Source organism: Pogoniulus pusillus, chromosome 6, assembly GCF_015220805.1.
Source record: "Pogoniulus pusillus isolate bPogPus1 chromosome 6, bPogPus1.pri, whole genome shotgun sequence".
In the NCBI taxonomy this organism is placed as follows: domain Eukaryota; kingdom Metazoa; phylum Chordata; class Aves; order Piciformes; family Lybiidae; genus Pogoniulus; species Pogoniulus pusillus.
In genome coordinates, this window is record NC_087269.1 from 21,869,261 (window position 1) to 21,881,578 (window position 12,318).

Genomic DNA, 12,318 nt, shown 5'->3' on the forward strand with positions numbered 1-12,318 from the left:
AAAGAGTCTGAATATGCACAAGTCCATGGGGCCTGATGAGATCCACCCATGGGTCCTGAGGAAGCTGGCAGATGAAGTTGCTAAACCACTGCCCATCATGTTTGAAGGGTCCTGGCAGAATGATGAAGATCCTGCTGACTGGAAAGGGGGAAACATAATGCCCATCTTTAAGAAGGGAAAAAAGATGACCAGTCAGTTTCACCTCTGTGCCTGGCAAGATCATGGAGCAGATCCTCCTGAAGACTCTGCTAAGGCAAATGGAAAACAAAGCAGAGGTGATTGGTGGTAACCAGCATGGCAGCACCAAGGGCAAATCATGCCTGACAAATTTAGTGGCTTTTTATGATGAAGTCACAGCAACAGTGGGCAAGGGAAGGGCAATTGGAATCATCTGCCTGGACCTGAGTAAGGCATTTAACTCTGCCTCACATGACATCCTGGTCACCAAACTGGAAAAACACAGACTTGATGGATGGAGCACTGCTGGATAAGGAATTGGCTGGATGATCACATGCGGAGAGTGGTGATCAACAGCACAATGTCCACCTGAAGACCAATGACAAGTGGCGTCCCTCAGGAGTCAGTGCTGGGACCAGTGCTGTTTAACATCTTTGTCAGTGATATGGACAGAGGAATCAAGTGCACTTTCAGCAGGTTTGCAGATGATACCAAGCTGTGTGGCAGTTTACTTGCTAGAGGGCAGGGATGCCATCCAGAGGGACCTGGACAGGCTGGAGAGATGGGCCCAGGCCAAACTCATGAAATACAATAAGGCCAAGTGTAAGGTCCTGCACCTGGGTCGGTGCAATCCCAAGCACAAATATAGGATGGGTGGTGAATGTCTAGAGAGCAGCTCTGAAGAAAAAGATCTGGGAGTCTGGGTTGATGAAAAGCTCAACATGAGCTGGCAGTGTGTGTACATGGCCCAGACAGCAACTGTGTGCTAGGCTGCATCCAGAGAAGAGTGGCCAGCAGGGCAAGGGAAGTGATTCTCTCTCTTTGCTCTCATTAGACCCCACCTGGAGTACTGTGTACAGTTCTGGAGGCCCCAGCACAAGAAGGCCATTAAACTGTTGGAGCAAGTCCAGAGGAGGGCCATGAGGGCTCAGAGGGCTGGAACACCTCTACTATGAGGACAGGCTACAAGAGCTGGGTGTTTTCAGTCTGGAGAAGTGAAGACTTCAAGGAGACCATGTAGTAGCCTTCCAGTATCTGAAGGGAGCCCACAGGAAGGCTGGGGAGGGACTATTTATAAGGTCTTGTAATGACAGGATGAGGAGTAATGGGTTTGAACTGGAAGAGGGGAGATTTAAACTAGATGTTAGTAGGAGGTCCTTTACAGTGAGGGTGGTGAGGCATTGGAGCAGGTTGCTCAGGAAGGTTGTGGATTCTCCCTCCCTGGACGTGTTCAGGACTGGGTTGGAAGAGACCTTGAGTGACCTGTTTTAGTGGAAGGTGTCCCTGCCTATGGTGGGGGTTTGGAACTAGATAATCTTTGAGGTCCCTTCCAACCTAAACCATTCTATGATTCTGTGATTCTATGACTATTTTCTGGTACTGTGACTGAGCACCACCTATAGTTTCATTTGCCGATTCATACTGATGGGGACATGGAAACATGTGACAGAATAGTTTAATTGTTTAAACCAATAATTATTTATTAATTTAAATTCCAGGTAGGATATACCAGTTCAAGCTGGTATAAGAGAGCCTTGGCAGTCTCTGCAGGACAAGACTGCAAGTCTCTGCAGAAGCACGTGCAGAACCAGCCTCGTCTTAACAGACTCACACTGGTTTGAGCTACACTGCTATCCCCTCAAGTGCAGAGAACAGCCAGTTTTCTGCACAGGAGCCAAAGGTGAACAGGTCAAAGATGGCACATAAACACCTCCAAATCAGCTTGTTGTACAACCTGTGGTCACTACTTGTGGGTTGCACATCAGAGCACAGTGCAAGCCATTGAGAGATATCCTTGCACTGTAAGATGTCATTAGAGCTTAGGATAATACCCCAACTCCACACATCTCTCTTGACTGTGGACAATATGATTTCATATATGGATATTCCCAGGGGCAGTCACATTGACTCCACTTAAAAAAGAAAGAACAATCTTTTTGTTCTTGATCAAAATATCTTTTGACACCAACCTAAGTGGCATGGCAGGTAAACCATAATTTTGTTACTGCAGTTTGGTTTGGAGATGGGAAGAAATGGTAAGGATAGGAAACAAAACCTCCCTCCTGTCTGGTTCCCTGAATTTGGAAAGCAACCCAAGTTTAACAAATATTGCAGCAAAGAGCTTGTCAGAAGACGCTGGAGGAATTACCCAGGAATGTTAGGCTTACGCTCAGTTAACTGAAAGCTTTATGACCATATACATGGTAAAAGACTGGAACAGATTGGTCAGAGAGTCAGTAGGTGCCCCATCCATGGAAACATTCCAGATTAGGTTGCATGGGGCTCTGAGCAACCTGATCTGGTTGAAGGTGTCCCAGCTCAGTGCAGGGGAGTTGGGACTGGATGACCTTTAAAGGTCCCTTTCGATCTAACCTAACCTGTGATTCTGTGATAATTCCCAGATGTAAAATGCAAAAGGAGGTATTTACATTTTATGGCACTTCAAGTGAAGAGTTCTTTATTCAAAAAAGGAAGCAGCAGGTAATGCAGGACAGTAAACAGCATAGCTGTGCAAAAGCCGAAGTTCAAGCACACAAACAGACATTTTTTGTGCAGATTGAAGCTTTATAATCACCAGTCTATAAAAGACCAGTTATAGTTGGTTTGGGTAAAACCTAGGCAGTGAGCCTAACATGTTCCAATGAGAGGGCAGAGCTTCAGTGCAAGCATTCAAGCCAGAGAGCTTCAGTTGTTGGTGCAGGCAGGAGGAGGTGTTGACTCAGGGAGGACTCGGACATCTGTGCACATTTACAGATTTGTCTGCATTGTTTCTCTTGCTCAGTTTTATCTGTAACCCTTTCCCCCAGCCATGATGACATAGGTATGTTTACTGAAAGGTGGAACAAAAAACAAGGACAGTAAAACCCAGCAATAGGAGCTGCAGGAAGAGCTGGGGGAGACCCAATTGGTCTCTTGCCCAGTGCAGTGCTTGGTAACCGTGAGCCTGCCTGGAGCTCAAGTTAGTTTGGTGCCTCACAGGTCTACCTGCACATGGGCACCCCCTGGCACCAGTTACCAGAGCCTTCACGGTCTCCAGAAAAGTGTCTGTCAGCTCTTTGGCCATTAGATGGGAGCAAAAGCCTGCAGAGCCGTTCATTCTCCAAAAGCAAGAGCAGACAGGAGTCTTATTGTACTTTCCTGAGACTCTTGAGCTGTTAACAGTTCTTTCCTGAAGTAGCAGAGCTCTCAGGCCCAGGGAGAAAGTCCTCTGCTCCTTGTGAGCAGTCCATCAGTCTCCCTTCTCCTTCCACAGTCTCAGGTCGCCTACATTGCTTTGCAGGAGGCACCCCAATAGATTGATACAAATAGTATGGAATTTAACATCTGCACCAGAGAAAATCATCCCTCTTTGTAGCTTCCTGAATAATGGTTGACTGGCAGTCATTCAGAGGCAGTTAAGCAATAGTATCTCTTCTTTACACTGGCAAGATACATCCCTCATGTGTGAACCAGAACCTCACCATACAACATTTGGGCATGGTCATTCCATGTGATGATCAAGAAAACAGGACAGTTGAAAGAAATTTTGCAAAGAACTAGCTAGAGTATTGTCCTTCCATACATACATACACTAAAATATGGCTTCTAGGGAACACACTGTATGGGACTGACTTCTCTCTGCCATGCAAGGCTGTTTCCCAAACATGAAAAAACCAAAGCAGACCAAATTAATGAGAAGATAAAGCCTCTCAGAAGGGATTAATTGGAGTCCTTACTAGTGCTTCAAATTACTTCTTGCTCTCTGACCTAGTTGCTCTTACTCGAACACCTCCAAAGGGAAAATAATGTAAGAGTTAGCTAATGTCCTGAAAGTGAAACAAAATTATGCTAACATCAAGAGCCATTAATCCAAAAGGTGTCACAATATGCAATTACCTTTGGCTGATAGCTATCATGGCTGCAAGCTAAAGGTTACAAAGCCCATATAAAACCCTAATGATGAAAATCAGCTGCCTACTTGTTGGTTTTGTGGTACCATAATCCATTTGTTTTTCAAAGCCTGTAAGTAGGTCCAGTGGTGTTTGGAAACAGTGATTAAGGCAACTGCATTGAGCAGGCAGGCTTTTGGCTAGAGTTGCTCTGTCTTCAAACTTCAGTTTGAAAACAACAGTTGAATGCACATGCAGAATCTGGAGAATTTGAGATTAGCAGACAATTTGTCAATCTAATTAAATTAATCAGTGTTTCTGTTTGCAATTTAAAGTTTAGAGGTTGAAGAAGACCAATCTAACTACCTAACAATTTCTTGAACAAATCCATGGACCAAAAAATCCTTTTGATTTAGAATGAAGGTGTCCTATGAGCAGCCTGATCAGCTGCATCTTATCACAGAATCTCAAAGCTCAGGATGAATTTACTAGCATCTACAGGCACTCATGTAAGTACTTATGTTTTCTGATCTGCTTATTAAAGAGAGACTTTGTACAAAACAACTTTCAGAGTTTCTCAGAGTGAAATAAACCACAGCACAAGAACAAGAATATTGCATTGACCATTGTGAGCTGTTGGCCATATTGGTTATGGTGTGCAAGAACCTTCCACCCTGCAAGCTAGGAGCAGGTGTTGATCTGTTGGAAGGTAGGAGAGCCCTGCAGAGGGACCTGGACAGGCTGGATAGGTGGGCAGAGGACAATGGGATGAGATTTAACAAGGCCAAGTGCAGGGTTCTGCACTTTGGCCACAACAACCCCAAGCAGCGCTACAGGCTGGGGACTGAGTGGCTGGAGAGCAGCCAGGAGGAAAGGGACCTGGGGGTACTGATAGATAGTAAGCTGAAGATGAGCCAGCAATGTGCCAAGGTGGCCAAGAGAGCCAATGGCATCCTGGTCTGCATCAGGAGCAGTGTGGCCAGTAGGACAAGGAAGGTTATTCTTCCCCTGTACTCAGCACTGGTCAGGCCACACCTTGAGTCCTGTGTCCAGTTCTGGGCCCCTCAATTCAAGAGAAATGTTGAGGTGCTGGAACCTGTCCAGAGAAGGGCAACAAAGCTGGTGAAAGGCCTGGAACACAAAGTCTATGAGGAGAGGCTGAGAGAGCTGGGGTTGTTTAGCCTGGAGAAGAGGAGGCTCAGGGCTGACCTCATTGCTGTCTACAACTACCTGAAGGGACATTGTAGCCAGGTGGGGGGTGGCCTCTTGTCCCAGGCAACCAGCAATAGAACAAGGGGACATAGTCTCAAGTTGTGCCAGGATAGGTATAGGCTGGATATTAGGAAGAAGTTATTCACAGAGAGAGTTATTTCCCATTGGAATGGGCTGCCCAGGGAGGTGGTGGAGTCACTGTCCCTGGAGGTCTTCAAGAAAAGACTGGATGAGGCACTTAGTGCCATGGTCTAGTTGACTGGCTAGGGCTGGGTGCTAGGTTGGACTGGATGATCTTGGAGGTCTCTTCCAACCTGGTTAATTCTATGATTCTATATGAATCACCTTCTCCTTGCTAAGCTGAACAGAATAGCCCCAAGGTCCTTTGCCCAGGCAGACCTTGGCAGTAGCTCTGTATCAGCCCCTCTTCACTTCATTCTCCTGCTCCAATGCCCAATCAAGGCATCTGCACTTACAGTGAATAGAAGTTATACAAAAACCACACACACACCTCTTTCCTCCAGTAGAAGTCTACTGAGGCTTGGTCTTGGTCTATTTGCCAATCACAGGCAAAATTGAGAGAACACAGTGACAGCTCATCACTTAGCTTTGTAAAACTCACCTGCTTCAGGAGTGGAATTACAATGCTGTTCTTGTAAACAGAGCTGGAAGTGGCCATGTCTGCCCTTTCAAAAGAATGAAACAAAATTACAAACGCAGTGTTTATCATACTTGATTCTGTCTCAGAGATATTTTAATCCCTGGTAAAGCTTTGTTCACTGCTGCCAAAAACTTGTCTCCTTTTTTGTATTTTTTTGGAGAACCCCTCATGCAATGTCTTTGGGAAGTACTGCTAATGAAACCTCAAGCTCCTTTATTCAGCTCTGAATTGATACAACCTTGGTTGTTGGTTCCTTGGTTGTCACGTTATGATCTATGAAGGAAGACAGTCTCCAAGCCTTTGGAATGACATCTGGGTTGTTGCTGGGTTTTTTTCAACCCATTTTGTACAAAGCTTACTGTAATATAACTTCCCTAAGCACACACAACCTCTTCTTACAATGTAAGTGCTCCATTTGCTTCTGGGAAGTTCTGACAAACCATGGAGTGGTTGTAATCCAAACACTGAGCTGTGAAATGTGTTTACATGCCACGTGAAAGGTCTGCAATTGTTTTTTCGGCTTCTTCTCACTTCCTAGTCCAAACTATAGGCAGAAATGGCCCATTTGACTCACAGAAACTAAAGCTTCTTCTGTGAGAAAGTAGATTTAAATTCAGATCTGAGGCTCAAGGGAATGAACACAGGTCTGAAAGTGCAGGGTATTATTTCTTTTGAAACAAAAATACGGCCCTGAAGGCTGCTTCAGACAGACCTGGGACAAGCTGGGAGGTATTTTTATAGTTAGGCAGTGGCAGCAGCATGTCATATAGGCTCTTGTATGGCTTGAAGGGCTCTCCCTTCTCCAGCTCCAGCCCTAGCCTTGTCCTGTTTCTAACTTTCTACCCTACCCATGCTTAGAGTTATTTCAGACTTCCTCTGAGATACCTCCAGACATGATCCTAATTCAGTCAAATTTGCCATCTGTAGTTATTCTCAGCTTTGTTCATTCATCTCTTTCTAAAATACATCTTTAGCCACATCCTTCACTCTGTCAGTCCAGGGACCAAGTACAAGAGAAAACAAAGCAAAACAATTAATTTTTAAGATCATCTTTCACTGATCTCTGTATTTTGTTCTTGCTGAGATCCTCAGCTTCTTGTCAGTTTAGTTTTAATGAAAATTATTCAACCCTTCTTCCCAGTTAGTTCAGATTTTTAAAAGATCACCCCTAATAGCAGTCTAAGTACATAATTGGTTCAGGGCACAACCATTAATGTTTGCTTCCTTAGAGTCCAAAATCCAGCATTAACACTGCTTGAACTGATAGATATCTGACCTGAAGCTTTACATGAAGGACTCTGATGTTTGGGTCCGTCTAAGTCCTTAGTTGAACTTGTATCATTGGGAGTACAACGCTGAGTTCACCACCTGCAGAATGTGTAATGCTGTTTCTTTTTTTTTTTTCTTTTTCTTTTTTTTTTTCCCCCTCTTTTTTTGGTGTCAAGATACACAGTTTAATCTATGGCACTTCTGAGAATGGCTGAACTCTTACTCTTCTATTACTTGACATACTTTTCTAAGAGCAAATATTAGATATATGGGGCTGCCCCTACCCTCATGAGTGCTACCATTCTATTTTCATTAACTCCTCCAAACTTCCTTTTTCTCACAGATTTCATAAAAACAAAAAGTCATCTTGTTTCCTTTAAACTACTAAATGGTTCCACATGTCCCATTGAGCACACTCACCTCTTTGCAGTGAAGTAGGATCACTATAGTCTTCCAGGATCACCAATAACAGAAGAAAACTCAGCACTGCAAAACTCTTTACTGAGGTTACTGAATTTTACATCAGCATATGGTTCAGTCTTGAAAGACCTTGCCTTACAGGGAGACACATAGCTGAATTCAAAGGAGATGGGGACTAGGTTAGTCAATGGCATGCCTATCATAGCACTGTTACAAAATTATTACCAAATAATAATTTGAAAGTTTTCCATAAGGAGATTGCTGCACAGCCATTCCTGCTACAGACACCAGCCAGGGTGGCTGTAAGAAACTGAGAGGGCACTAGCCTCAGCTGCATCAGATACAGCAGCAGGCAGAGTAGGCTTGCCACAGGTAAACAGGTTCAGCAGGAGGGCAAGAGGCACTGTACCCAGCAACAGTCCCTGAGCAAAGGGGAAGAGGCTGAGAGAGGAAGAAGGAACTTTGTGAACTAAACCAAATCCACCAGCCACCTTCAGCTGTCTTGAAAGGCATGGTATCAGGCTCCTGGCCAGATGAGTGAAACAGGAGCACTCTTGCTGTGTAATGTCTCCCTGGCACTTGCAGGCCTTTGAGAAGCCCTTCTGAAGTGCAGCTTGCAAGGGACCACAGGTCTTTCAGTTGTTTGAGGCCATGAATTGCCTCAGCACCCTGGGAAACAGCTGACTTCCATTACACTGCCTTCAGGCCTCACTTCCTTCACTCTCCAGATAAACAGGGACTGCTATGAGTGTCAATCATCACCTTCCCTCATCCTGCAGTTTGGCTGGCCCGGGTTGGGTGGTGCTGCCCCACCAACCTTGCCATCACACTAGGCTCCTTGAGCCTCACAAAGCAGACATTCCTTTCTGCACTACAACAAGGGTAGCCTATTCATAAAGTCCTCTGCACCCCTAGGATGATGCATGTTTTGACCTGTAACTTATGCTGTCTCTCCCCTCAGAAGGCACCGAATCTGATTTACCAGCCCCAAAGTGTCAGTGCTTCCACTAAAGCCCACCAAACATTTACTGCATCACTGTCAACAAGTTTTGCCCTATTTGCAGGTGAAATTTTTCTGACTTCCAGTACCAGGAGAGGGCACAGGCCACCTGAGGACATGCTGCTGCATGGTCCCTGCACAGTGTGACCAAGCAGGCTTCTGCCATAAGCCAAACACAGAGAATCCCTGCCATACCGCCATGCTTACTGCAGCTCTGTAACTCCCCTTCATCTCCTTTCCCTGACACCACTACCTAGGTAAAACAGTGAGAATACTACTGTTGGGTACTGCTGGTGTCTTGTGTCACATTGTCCCTTACATACCTTGTTGGGAGCTTGTGCCAGGTTGAACAGCTGGCTTTTCTCTGCCAGGAACAAGGAATAGCAACAGATACTTCTTGGAGATTACATGCAACTCCAGCAGCCTAAAGGACTCTGGCCTCTGCAACACAGCTGGTGATCCAGGTAATCCCCACCACTGAAATACAGCTCAAATAAACCAGGCTTGGGACATTTACACCAGTCTGATAATCCTCTGCTCCCGGGCGAAGGGGTGGTTAAAGGCATCATGAGAAGCCCTGCTGCACAGCTCCACCTGCTGTAACACAGCCCCAAGACAGTCCCTGTGGTGACAGGGGAATATGCCCACTCTAATAATGGTCTCAGTGGCAAATGACCACTGCTGGGAAATGGACACCCACGAAGTCTGGGATGACTTGATTTCTCTGTGGGAAGTACCTACACAAAGGTTCTAAGAGGGCTGGCTGATGTTGTTGCAGGGCCACTATCCATAATCTATGTGATATCACAGAGATAAGGAGATGTCCCTGGAGGCTGCAGAAAGGATAGTGTCACCCCCATCTACAAGAAGGGTTCCCAAGAGGACCCAGGTAATTATAGACCCGTTAGCCTCATTGCAATCCTTGGGAAAGTTATGGAACAAATCCTCCTGGGGACTGTCACAAGTCAGCTGAAGCACATGATCAGGAAAGGCCAACATGGGTGCAGGAGGGGCAAATCGTTCTTGGCTTTTCTCTTAACAGCCGGAGCAATTTCCCACTTGCCCGCAGAGGGAGACAGCTCCTCTTTAGTAGCCAAATTTTGTTGACTCAGTTTGGTTGGTCGCCACCTTACCAGGCCGGAAAAACCATCCACGGAGCTCCTGTAGCGCTGCTGTGGCTCGCCACCCGGCGCGCCTGCAAGGCTGCTGCCAACAGGCGTGCGAGGAGCCTGCCACAGGCAGAAGCACTGGCAGTGAAGCAGCAGTAGCTTATGCTCTATGCAAAGTCCTGCAGGAGAGCAGCACTTGAGGCAGTGCCAGGTGCCTGTATCTGTGCTCAAACAGTGCAGTGCCACTGATGCTAGGCTTAGAGAGGGGTCACAACAGGAGCGGTACAAGTGTGTGGTGTCATTCCTTTCCTATTCCCAGCAAGAAATTCCTCCCAGCCCGGGGTTTGGGTACAGCTGCCTGGACACCACATGGAAAACACTCTCATTTGCAAACCCAGGGCGTCTCGAATGTCGGGATGGCTCCCACTCAAAGGGCTGCTGTGCCTCATGCATAGAGCAGGCTTGTGAGAAGCTGCCAGGGCCAGACAAACCTGAAAAGCTGGCTCATGTGTGCCCCAAACACCTTCCTGCCCACAGAGCCGCTTGAGGCTCTTGCAAGGAGTTCTGAATGCAGAACGCTGACGTTTCAGCATCCCGCTCGGGCTTCCCCGTGCCTTGCCAAGAGCAAGGTGAAGAGGCAGAAGGCACTGCGCAGGGCTCAGCTGGGATTGCAGCTCCTGGGTGAGGCTTCTTCAGTCCTCCAAAAAGTATTGACTCATGTCCTACTTTTCCTTGAGGGGAAAAAAAAAAGCTCATTCATTGCCTGATGCACTCATAAACTATAGTTTTATTTTCCTAAGTTTCACCACAGCCCTACCTGCCTGCAACATGGGAGGGCACATGGTAACTGAGCAGCACCTTGCCCAGGGATCAGGTACTAAGCTGAAGGCAGAGCTGCCTGAAGGATAATGCTCACCTACATCCCTTCCCCCACTAAGGCTCTTAATGTGTGGAACAGGCTACTCATTATTCATAATTGAACTTAATAACTATCTTAAGTCTGTTATACTTTCCTTCTGTATTTAATAGTGAAAGAATAACAAGTAGAAAAGTAAAGAGATAAAGCATAGGCTTAAGAAGAAGACAAAATATTTATGGAGGATGACAATAAAGCTGGAAAAATCTGGAAGAACAGTCTTTATTGAGTATATCCAATAACTTCCAGAAAAGCACCCTGCAACTCAGAGAACTGTTCCTGACAGACTCTTCTCACTTTGGGGGTGCTTTTTGAATGTCCACCTCTTACTCACAGGATCCTTGGGCAGATTTCTGCTTTACTCTATTAGAAGTAGTTCTCAAGAAATTATTGAATCATTTTTTAAATACCATGTGTATACATATATATATTGGGAGTCCCTGGACATGCACACCTCCTAACTGTTACACAGGAACAGTGTGGCCAGTAGGACAAGGGAGGTTATTCTTCCCCTGTACTCAACACTGGGCAGGCCACACCTTGAGTACTGTGTCCAGTTCTGGGCCCCTCAATTCAAGAGAAATGTTGAGGTGCTGGAACCTGTCCAGAGAAGGGCAACAAGGCTGGTGAAGGGCTTGGAACACAAATCCTATGAGGAGAGGCTGAGGGAGCTGAGGTTGTTTAGCCTGGAGAAGAGGAGGCTCAGGAGTGACCTCATTGCTGTCTACAACTACCTGAAGGGAGGCTGTAGCCAGGTGGGTGTTGGCCTCTTCTCCCAGGACACCAGCAGTAGAACAAGGGGACACAGTCTCAAGTTGTGCCAGGGGAAGTACAGGCTGGATGTTAGGAGGAAGTTCTTCATAGAGAGAGTGATTTGCCATTGGAATGGGCTGCCCAGGGAGGTGGTGGAGTCACCATCACTGGGGGTGTTCAAGAAAAGTCTGGATGAGGCACTTAGTGCCATGGTCTAGTTGACTGGCTAGGGCTGGGTGCTAGGTTGGACTGGATGATCTTGGAGGTCTCTTCCAACCTGGTTGATTCTATGATTTAGACATGAAAGTAACCATGAAAAGCCCAAGGAGTTAAGGACATATCTGATAGGAGATAACATGGTAATGCTTTATGTGGTGCTGGCTTGAACTTCTTCCTGTAGTTGTGAACAGTAAGGTGGCAATGTTCTCAGGAAGGTGGAAAATAGACTTGCATTTTCCATAGAGTCACGAGAATGATTAGGGGACTTGAGCATCTCCCCTACAAAGAGAGACTAAGAGCCCTGAGCCTTTTTTGTCTGGAGAAGGGAAGGTTGAGAGAAGATCTTATCAGTGTATGAAAATATCTGAGGAGTGGGTATCAAGCAGATGGGGCTGATCTCTTTTCTCTGGTCAGCAGCAATAAAACAAGGAGCAACAACTACAAACTAGAACATAGGAGGTTTCACCTCAACATGAGGAGAAACTTCTTTACAGTGAGGATGACAGAGCACTGGAACAGGCTGCCCAGAGAGGTTGTGGAGTCTCCTTTTCTGGAGATTTTCAAAACTCACCTGGATGTGTTGCTGTGCAAACTACCCTAGGGAATCCTGCCCTGGCAAGGAGGTTGGACTTGATCTCTGGAGGTCCCTTCCCACTTTTAAAGTTCTGTGATTCTGGGATTTTTGTAACCCCACATGAGCTTCTAGGTTTTCA